This window comes from Phlebotomus argentipes, unplaced genomic scaffold (genome assembly GCF_947086385.1).
Source record: "Phlebotomus argentipes unplaced genomic scaffold, Phlebotomus argentipes genome assembly scaffold_18, whole genome shotgun sequence".
Classification (NCBI taxonomy): Eukaryota; Metazoa; Arthropoda; class Insecta; order Diptera; family Psychodidae; genus Phlebotomus; species Phlebotomus argentipes.
The window spans coordinates 18,071,282-18,082,323 of record NW_026776177.1 but is presented as its reverse complement, the minus strand read 5'-3'; the positions used below and the strand labels follow the sequence as shown (position 1 = coordinate 18,082,323).

At 43.5% G+C, this 11,042-nt stretch overlaps 1 long non-coding RNA gene across 1 annotated transcript; it reads right to left on the bottom strand.

The window, feature by feature from the left end:
* Positions 1–7,436: 7,436 nt before the first annotated feature.
* On the bottom strand, positions 7,437–9,995 carry LOC132260221 (uncharacterized). Its single transcript, XR_009468353.1, has 3 exons — positions 9,862–9,995; positions 7,939–8,173; positions 7,437–7,724 (listed from the first exon to the last, which is right to left on the bottom strand). It is a non-coding gene; the product is annotated as an uncharacterized LOC132260221 (long non-coding RNA).
* Between the last annotated feature and the right edge of the window lie 1,047 nt (positions 9,996–11,042).

The following is an 11,042-nucleotide window of genomic DNA, read 5'->3' as shown; positions in this document are numbered from 1 at the left end:
ACAAATTCCTTCATATTTACTTACCTTCTGGGTCAATTTCAATGGCTGTTATTTGACATTTATTGTGGAAAAAAGGACACGTGAAGCTTTCACTCACAATAAACTATTTTCAGTTTCCTCGACGGACGCTGTGCGCCTTGTGGAAATGTACAAATGGTTGGGGAACATTATATTGCCATCATGGGAAAAATAAACAGTCGCTCTCGCGAGTCCAGCCATCAAAAGTGGTGTTGAAGCTCGAAAAATCTTGCATTACAATCACTCGGTCGGTCTCTGTAGCTGCATAAATACCGCTAGTACACTATTAAAATGGTAATCACGGACCTCACAGTCCATTTACCATCATCCCGTGATCGTGAATAAATCAGGTGAGGCGCAGATGAGCTCTCAAGAGCACACACCTCGGCCAATTAGTTCCGGGCATGGCTTTAGTCGCGTTGGCCATATGCACCATAATTTAATTATGAAGGACCCATCGCTGATACCGAGCTGTCGCTACCGGTACTAATTGGTAATTATTGGCACTTGAGGTGACTGGAGCGAACTGGAGGTGAAGGACTGGTATAAATTAAAATTCGTGTCATTTTGATTTTCAATCCCGGTCACTGATCGGCCCCTGAGTATAAATTACACTTTTGCTCTCAGCGTTCTTCTGTTAATTCTAAAATTGCGGGATAAACAGCAAAGTTCTTACGTATATCGTAAGCACCGATGGAAGCTGCACAGCCAGATAATGAGCGTGCGCCTCTTCAATTTTCAGACTTCTCATGTGATTGTGGCTCCTTTGGCTGCGGACTCAATAATCATATTCAGAGTTGTCAATATCCTTCCTCTCGATCGTTTCACCGTGCTGAAATCTAAGACGGCGGACAAAGTGAGGCGGTGTTGAGGAAGTGGTGTACAATTCACTCACTTCTAAATTACATGAACAATCTCATTGGATCACTAGGTTTTCACAATATCATTGAAACTATGATGCTTACGATTCATAATTTAAAGTGAAATTGACTGTAAATTCTATCCAAATAATTCCAGTTGTAGACAACGAATTCTACTTTTGGTGGTTACAAGCAGTTTTCATTGCACAAGAGTGGCTGAAGAAGGCGCTAAAATGTTGCGGTGTACATTTCCCTTCCGCGATCGCCTCCCCTTGGTGTCCGTCGAGGAATGCACGAAAAGGCGTGGGACACCAAATGACGTCGTTGGCAATTCGTGACTTGCTTCCAGCTCATAAAGTCGCTATCTTTCAACTTTCTGCATTTGTATGCGCCGTCTAGAGGTCCGGGACGCAATGAGATGAGCCCAGAGATGAGTGAAGTGGGTGAGATGACCACCACTGAGTTAGTGTTGCAGAATTCTTCAGCATCTCCTTCGCCAGCAAATCATCCGGTGAGTCAATGGCTGGGTGTGAAAATGAACACCCATTGCGTACCCCTCCTCGGGACAGGGCTGATGACGAAGGTGAAGTCTGGCAGAGGGCAATTGGGAGAGACTTGAGGGCAAGAGAAGAGAGGAATCAAACTTATCGGTCACCATCATCTCATAGCTGTTGAGCGAAATATTTTAACACCACAAGACATTTCTTTATGACACTCTCTACCAAATGGTGGTGGTGATAATTTTTTCTCCAACTCTCCCGGCGAGAGATGGACCCATGACGGTGTGAAGATTGCTGGCGGCAAACTACAAAACTCCACTCACGGCGCATTTCTCAATGTACTACACGTTTATATGAAATCTATGGGGGTTCTTAAATCTCTCAAAATCCTCAAATCTGATTTTCAATCTTCCTCCAGCCACATTTATGCATTTGACTGCGTGTATCTCCGCAGCACAAAAGGAAATTTAACTTGGGATGATTACTTTTGAGGAGTCAGGCGAGGATTTAGGGACTCGACATCTCTGCTAAGGACATTTTCCCAGGTGCTCAGAAAGGGAAAAGAAGTGTGCATCCAATCCCATCCTGTGTATAATTGTCATAATCAATAACTGATGATCTTCTCGGAGAGTCCTTTTTCCTCAATGGGTCCTTGTCTGACCGTGTGTGTGTTCGCCGAGTGAGAAGAATAACCAAGTTGATTGCCACTCAATAATGGCACAAATGGTGTGGTGTGTCTTATGCACCTTGAGAAATGCGGCGTGACAACCAGAGTCAAGCAGGATTTTCACTCCGGGACAGCCCAACAGCAACAAAGAGGGCCCTAATGGCAAAAAAGGAGAGTGAGAGATAGCGAAAAACTAAGATGTGTGTGCAACAATGAGGACAATACAATCTATTGGTCTCTTTGAACAATGGTCCAGACACGCTGTCGCCAACATTTTCATTATTTTTCCTGTGCCTCAAATGGTATAATACCATTTTAATTCTTCTTCATCTGTCGATGGCACTTTAGAAAATTGCCGACTTCACACACTTCACATGTCCAGAAAAAAAGGCTCAACAGGACTTAGGATGTGAGTTGAAAAAAGTGCAAAATTGTGTGTAGATGTTATGGACATTTTGGCAGAAAAAAAGGACGCCCAGCAGTAGAGGACGTGGTAAGAAGTTGTGAAAGAGAATGAACATCTCACAGTCTTTTTTCTGCCCCCGCGCCCCCAAAGGTGATACAGAAATTTTCCTAAACAGATAGTCATTCTGGTCTTTTGTGATCATGTGCAAACTTGTTCCATTCATAAAGTTTCCTTCTCTCCTCTTTTTACAGCCCTTCGTCGGTGTTGAAGGAAAATTATGCTTTTTTTGCCTATTTACCACTTGATTGATAACATCCGCCATCATTTCAGCTACTTTGGCCATTTTTGCCGTCTCCGGGAGGTGGAGTGCAAAAACTTTGCATACAAGGACTCGGCGCCATACTTCTCGCTATCCAAACACACACAGATTTCACGGTGAGCTCTTCCAAGTATGCAGACCACCTCATTTCCGTGTTTTCGGAAAAAAAGACACACACCTCCAGTTCGGGAAGGGAAGCGATCAAGGTGATGATGGACCTGAGAGAGGCGTGGCAACGCGAAATGTGCAGAAAGGGTGACATTTATGCATATTATCCCGTGAATTAGATAAATATATAGAAAATTGCACGCAAATTGTGCACAATTTCGCATCTACTTCCCCTAACAAATTGATTTCAATCGCTCTCATAATTCCAGCTCATCTCTTATTCGCCGTCTGGGCTGAAGTGTGTGAATGAAAGGGAACTCATCGCGCTTCAACTCGTTCATGATCTCACGAATAATGTGAAGAAATGCATGACTGAGTGAAAAGGGAGAGTTAAATGCCCCATCGATCGTGTTCGATGCAAGGATGAAATTTGTCTCATCAATGCGGCTCCAATCGGCAAAGTCATATTTGCCGGATGATGGCTGGAAACAATGAACGTGCTACTTATTCACTCATATGCCCTCACCCTAATCGGCATATTCCTTCAGTTATTATATTATGCGATGGGCATAAATGTTGTATTCGCATATTATAAGATCCGCGCATGCAAGTCACGATCATTACTGATCTGCAGCAACAACAATTATTTCAATCGATATAATTCAAAAGCAGCAGCTCCACACAGCTCTCGTAACTCAATTCGTCTGGCAAATACATCAAGATAAAACGGATACCAGAGAGCAAATAAATATATCCGAATGGAAATGAGACAGAAGGAATGAAGGTCCAATTACACTAATTACACCACGTCCTTGCTCCAAGACCTAATTAGTGTGCATAAGCCTCACCTTTGCATGGGTCAGTCAATGGCCATTGCACCGTGCAACTCGCGGATCTCTTTGCCTTTTGACTGCCTCCCATTGGAACTTTCGTTTGTGTGAAGGACCCGCGGCGGTGCGCTAAGTGTGAGAGATTTTTCAATTTTGGATGCCTCGCACAATTCATATTCTTCATTTTCATGCAATGGCAATTGTGGAAATTCGCAAATACAATCTCGTGCTGCTGCACTGCGCCAAGGAGGAGATATTCAACAGTGAACAATTATTTGTCGTAGTGAAAACAATTTCCACACATTCTGCTGTCTAAGACAAATGTGTATTTCCACAATTTCTGTGGAGAATCACAGACTCTTCCAGAACTTTGGCAGTGCTTAAAAAATGTGTTTTTCTTCTCATTTTTCGCAACTGCATAGATTTTTCCAACCTCAAATTTAGGAGTTTTTATCTTAAAAAAACGCAATTTTTACTCTTATGACCCTGAAAATCCCAAAGTTTTGCGTTAATTTACATTGAAAACACTCCTACAACACTTCTGCTGAGCACAATATCCCCCCTTGATCTACATACAATATCCTGAATTGCTTGTACCAAGATATTCTTCCCCTGGCCGGCATATTTTCTGCTGCTCGAATCTCGCACTGATCGCATTTCGCGAAAGACATGCTGCCGCCCAAGAAGTCGCCAGCCGCCAAACCGAATGTTGGACGTAACGCGTTAATTAGCACACCGTCGAGAGACGGCGAATATCGCGACGAGGAGCGCGGCACGGTATCGGATATCAAATAGGAATGACAGTCAAACTATTGTGATATTTTAATATTGATGTACCCACCAGCGAGACTCTTAATCGCTCTATTGCCACCGCGGATGCCGCGTCAAAATTAAAAATTCAACGTGTGGAATTGAGAATGGATGAGACCCAAATATTTCGTCTCCATTTCGTGGCCCCTTTTACTCATTTCACGAGCGGGGTGAAAGAAAAAAACAGACCGAATCACTCGATGGGACCTCGAAAGGCAGGCCCGATCCGGACCGCATTCCGAAAAAAATCGGCAAAAATTTATTTTAGATGGAGGCGCCGTGTACTTTGCAGAAAATCCAATTTCTTCGCAGCAAATAAATGATTTATGGCCACAGAAACGTGGTGTTTTTGCCGGTGAGGGCAAAAAGAAGCAATTTTACCTCGACGTCTGCTCGAATTTCTCAATGACTGTGACTCGGGACGCCACAAAATAGAAGTGCATAAGTGTATCTTCTCATAGACCACGGGTGCTTTTTTGCCCACAACAGCTTTATAGATAAAATTCAAATTACCGTGGAGAGGAGATGATGCCTTCGTGGGGTCAGTTATTCGAGGGAAATCTGTACTGGAGTTTTAATAAGCGATTGTCAAATGGAGAAAGTCGCAAAGCGATCATATCCTGTTTTCTCTTCAAAAATCACACAACAGAAAAAGATGTTTCAAGAAAAGTGTCGAAATTCACCGGCGATACTTAGCTCAGTTCTGTACTGTGCAATCACCGCTGGTTTGCCCTCGACTTCTAGACCTTTGGAAGGTTCTGCAGCACGGCGTTCACGCTGTGTGGGTAGCACAAGTCTACAATCTCTAATAGCCCGCGAGGATCAAATAAATTAACCAAATAAGTTTGCAGCTCATCCCGCGAGGGGCAAAAAGAGGCCCAAAGAGCCCATTGCTGTGGAAAATCGAGACGAATATTCGCATGAATGAATCACAATCTTGTGATCAAAGTGGAGTTGTGGTGGATATGGAAGCTCTGATTTCTTAGCCTCTTCTGCGCACTCTTCGCATGGTCATATACCCACAAGGCTTTTGTTGGCTCGGGAACAGATAAAAGCCAAGCAAAAAAGGTGATTCTGAGTGTTGGCAAAAACTACCCGCCATGTTATTAACTTATTTATAACTAACAAGCGCGGTTTCTCACAGCTATTAAGATCTTTTTTCGGATAAAATCCGCGCGGCATTGATGTAGGCCACAGAGGCGGGATTCTGGATGGTTACAAGTTGAACTATTTAGTGGCGATGGGGATCACAATATACTAATATATGCCCACTAACGCTGTAATCCTGGAGGGACGATCCCAGATCGGCGGTGGTGAGGCCGAGGGGACTTTGCACGAGCCACTATGAAATGATGAAAAATCGACCATCATTGTTTGTTAAACATACAACATCAACATCAGACTCTTTGTCATGATTGTCTCCCGGGCGAGATGTTGTCTTTTTGCCCCCGCGAGGGACACGATCCCCCTCGGGATCTAAGCGGCGACGGTGTTTTGCGCGGGAAGTGAATAACATTTTCCACGATCAAACGGACGAAACCGCAAATGCATGTTTTCGGGTTGTTGCTACAAAATTCCATTTTGTATTCAAATCAAAATCCGTGCGATGTTCTCAGGTTCTAGAGCGCGGCACGTATCGTTGGTACCAAAGAACAAAAAAAACTGCCACCCGACGAAATTTTTATACGAAACGTTTAAATAAATAAATTGGAGTCCGCGATGATGTAACGTAATTTATTGAAAACTTCTTCAGACTCTATAAATTATTTGACACACCGAAGAATTGGAGGAGGGCCTCATTTTGTGGGATTCGTTTTTATGCCTGCGCCAGAAATCACCTCAAGACTACACCATCTAATTCGCGAGGAGCCCCATCGGCCGCTCATTTTTTTCTCCATTGTATATGCCGAGGAAACAGCGCAACAATTAGCGAATAAAGCTCCTAACATTAAGAAAGACCGACATTTAGGCATGTCTATGCCGACTGATGCTTGTCTTTTTTGATTCGCCAACAGCCTCGTGATCTCGTGGTGAGATGAAAAGTGGGATATGATGAGAAACTAGTAAACGCCGGAAACGAAGTGAATTCCAGACTATCGATATGAATACGGCGCGAAGATAGCGCCAGCGCCTTGTTAACGAGCCCTTCATGGTTCACCCAGAGGAGCCCCCAAAATTAAATCTGAGAAGAGAAGCTGCTACTTACCGTAAAACACCCGCCGCCGCAGTTAACACCGCAAGAACCGTGGAGATTCGCCTCGAGAAATTCACACTGTGGCTCAGTTGCGCTGCCTCAGAAGTCCGACTTGATTAGAATGCGTGAAATCCAGCCAAGACGTTTCACACATGTGATTATTTCCCGACTCTTTATCGAAAGCAATAGCATTTGGACTGCGCCACGTTGTATTTCATCGCGATAGCACAAAGAATAGGGAGCGACACCCAAAAAAGAAAAGGGAGTAAAATATTGTTCAATGGGGGTATTAAAGAAGGTGAAAAAGGGAAACGACGAGAGCGCGAGAGACTCCCAAAAATAGTGTTAAGTCCTATCAAAATATCTTGTCCGTAGATCAGTGGAACGTGCAGAGGCACTATTCCGAGGATCTTGTTAGCGCTCCCTTCTCCACCATTTGCATTCCTTGCTCAGTGTCTCGCGCGCTCGCCAACAATTGCCCGAAAATACCACCGCGCAAGATTTGTGGGCCAGCGATTTGAATACACATCAGATAAACGCCCAATAGTGCCCGAGTCGCCCAAATTGCCGGCAAATATTTCAATTTTCGACCTGTAATTAACAAAACTCAGGTATTTCCTCGACGAAGGCGGACGCCAAAGAGGATGAGATGAAAGAGATTCCAGACTATGAAAATACCCGAGAGACCGTGAATGAGTCTAGTCGTTGCCTTCATTCATGTTCTCAATTGCACTGGTCAAAAATTGCGTGTAATTTCATTCAACACCGGCTTCGGTACTGCATCGGAGGCTGCTCAAATGACAGCCCTGCAAATTCCGCGCTCGCCTCATTAGGCCCTTTATCGGGGAACTCATTGGATTACGGATTAGGTTTTTTTCTTCCCCAATAAAATGGATTAAGTTTCTCGACAGAGGCTGCCGATTCCTGGCATCTGCCCTGTGTAATTTGCCACAACAAGGCAATGGGATCAAGACATGATCTCAGCAGAGATATTCCGTGGGCTCCGCACCATCTGCAAATAGAGTTTCAGGGTAGTGAATTGAATTGATGAAGTAAGTGAATATTGCGGATAACAAGTTAATTACACAGTAAAACTACTATAATATGATCTGTCTTCATCTAAATTGTTTCTATCCTCAAAATCTAATTCCTCTTCACATTATTGACATTCATAGCATTCTTATAATATTACGTACTAGATATTGGAAAAATTCCAGTGGACTTACAGCAAATGCGTACGAGTTAAGAAGTATTTTAGAAAGGTGAGAGAATAAAGGTGTGCTGTTTTAAGTTGTGTCAAAGGACGCGCAGTCAATGGACAAAAGGATGCCACCTCTGAGGGTTCCCACATTGTACTCGAGGAGTCCTTTTGTGCCCCCTGACACTGAATCTGGAGAATGACTGAGCAGAGATCTGGCGCCAAATGGGCGAGCGTTCTGAAAGATGTCTCTGGGAATTGACCTGAAAAAAAGTGACCATATGAATAAAAATCTTAATACCCTTTGAATTCGGCACCGACATTTCGATATTTCTTTGAATTTATCCACATTTCTTTCACACTTTGAGTGGCATAAATGAAAATAGCACTCCTTCAACTGGCCCCGGGCCGAGTGTCCAACTGAGAGGAGGGTCCTTTTTTCGGCACCAAAACATCACTCGGGATTCATCTTGTGAAGGAATGTGGGACTTTTTGTCCGGATTTCACCATGTAATAGTTGTGTTTTGTCATGTTCATTCACGTCGGAGGCTAGAGAGCTTCCATAAGATTCCATTCACAGCGAGGGAAAAGTTCATATTTGTAAATATTATGGTGGCGACCACAGATATTGAGAGCACGTGTTGCAGTGACAATAAAAAGCCAAATGACGATCATTATATGCGGTGTAGGATTATATGATTATATTGCCATTCTCACCAGATCCACCAACACAGAGCGCCAATTTAGTGTGGCTGGCATCTGATAAAAGCAGAGGGCTTCCGACGGTGGTCGAGTCTCGGACATAATTAATTGTCGATCCTAAAATTGTTGAGGTTCTTGTTTTACAAAATACTCAACAAGTTTTTTGCCCGCAACATTCACTCCCCGAAGAAGTTGGGAATTTATTTTTATTGGCGTTGATTGAATGCCAAGAGCCCGACGCAGGCATTGACTAAGTCTGGTGAAATAGTGATTGAGACATTAAATGTGGTTCCAGACCACTGGTATGCCACATACTCATAATTTCTTTTTATTGCTCATCATATATCAGTGGTGGATAGAGTGAAAAAGCACACTTTCACGGCGGACCGTCGATGAGATCGGGAGATGCAGCGCTCTTGCGTGGAGTTATGTCATCCGATTGAGATACAATCTGGCCGGGACGATCATTCAAGAGCCGGAGACGGAGAGCCACGCCAGGAGCAATAGAATTGTAGATGAAAGTTTGTTGTTTGGATGGCCAGGTAAAATGGATAATTTATTCAAGTGTCTCACCCGTAAAGTGGTCAATTTGTATGCAACGAGCGGCGCTCCTCTGATGCCCCATCACTTGGTGGGTGTTTTCGAGCTTCTGACGATCAAGACATCGAGTGACTACTTGAGCTCGAGGGGTTGCACTTGTTCGACCATAAAATTTCTTAATTTTAATTTCACACGAGAAAAGAACGAAGAACATAATCCCGTGTGGTCAATTTAATCATCTCATCATCCTCAGATACTTTCGAACCAGCAATCAGACAACCGAAAGTGATTCTTTGTTCGTTTCTCAAGGTGAGGAATTCCACATTTAAAATATAGCTGGAAAGAGCATTTCAGCAGGAAATTACCACCTAGCGCGAAAGAATTGCTGAAATACTTCTAGCAGCAGTTTCAGTCAATCATGAAATTATGAAAGAAGACACAGACGCCAACGCGCCTGACATATATTCGTACATAACACTGATACAGTGTGTGTTATCCTGGGAAGAACAGCATACATGATAAAAGTATTGTTTGTACGAATCAGTTAATTTATGGATTGTCTTTCCAATGAAATTCATAACGAATTTATGTGGATATTTTACTCATATGAGTTCGAAATCTATCTAAACAAAGCCACCCAAAAATTCAGCCAGAACAGATATCCCAAAATAGACGTTTTCCACACAATAACTTAATCTTTGACCTTTACCTTTCCTCAACTCCACTGCAATGCGAAGTGAGCATGTCTGCAGACACTTGTTGCCATTTCTTGAAATAGAAACTTCCCACTTTATATATCGGGTTGCGTGTACATAAGCTCCTATTCACACAAAATAATAAAGATGGGGCAGAGTATATGAGTGTTCTATAAATGGGTTTTATCAATGGAGCTGTTATCGTGAAACGAATGCCAGCACGGGAGCTTCATCGCCAGATATGCGCAGTGTTGAAGGCGATGGCAAAGGTGGGAACCGCCCGAAAATCGGGCGGAGCATTCAATCCGACAATTAAGTCGATGTCCTTTTGCTCTATCAGTCGCTGCTGTGCTCTGGTGGGCAAGCACCGAGCACCCACGCAGCACGTGGGTGATCTTAGGCACAGAAGGACGGACTTGGTGTTGAGATTCAATGGCCGAAGTGTCCTTCCTGCTCAAATGATCAATATTTGCCGAAAATCATTCACAGGCAATTTCACGCTGAGTCTCACAAGGGCGACTAAAATGCTGAGGACCTCAGGAAGATGGAATTATGATTGTTAAACACTCCATTGAGAATCATTCCGGTGAGGCTTTGTGAGAATATTTGCAGAAACATGGCCACTTCCCTTCCAATTAACTTTAACGTAGGAGGTCGATTCCTCTGCAGCTCCTTTTTGTCCATGGGCTCTTCTTGGCGTTGCTTTCGGGCCAACAATCACTGCCTGAAAGGAATGAGAATAAAACACAGTTTAACATCTCAATCATCTTGTCTATTGAGCTGCAGTGACTACAGAAATCCGGACAGTTCCCTTTTCATATGAATTAATGGGGATTTTTCCCCTCTGGAGAGCATCACAAGAGACCTCTCCAACTGCGGTGGGCTTCTGTGTGCGGGAGGTCGCTGGTAAATCATTAAACACTACCTTTTTCTCTCCCAACAATTCAGTGCTTTCCACGTGGACTCTGCAGCTGCTGCTCAATATGTTATTCAGATAACAACCCTACTAAATGCTCCACATAATTATCAAAACACATTGGTTATCACAATATGTATTTGGGCTATCTCTTCAGGAAGTGTGAGATGAGGTCTGAAAGAGTGCCTTTGGTGTCCTTCCACACTCCTTCTGTCACACACGGTGGGCCAATTGAAGTGAATTGACTTTGAACACATGGCAAAATGCACAGCAGCGTCA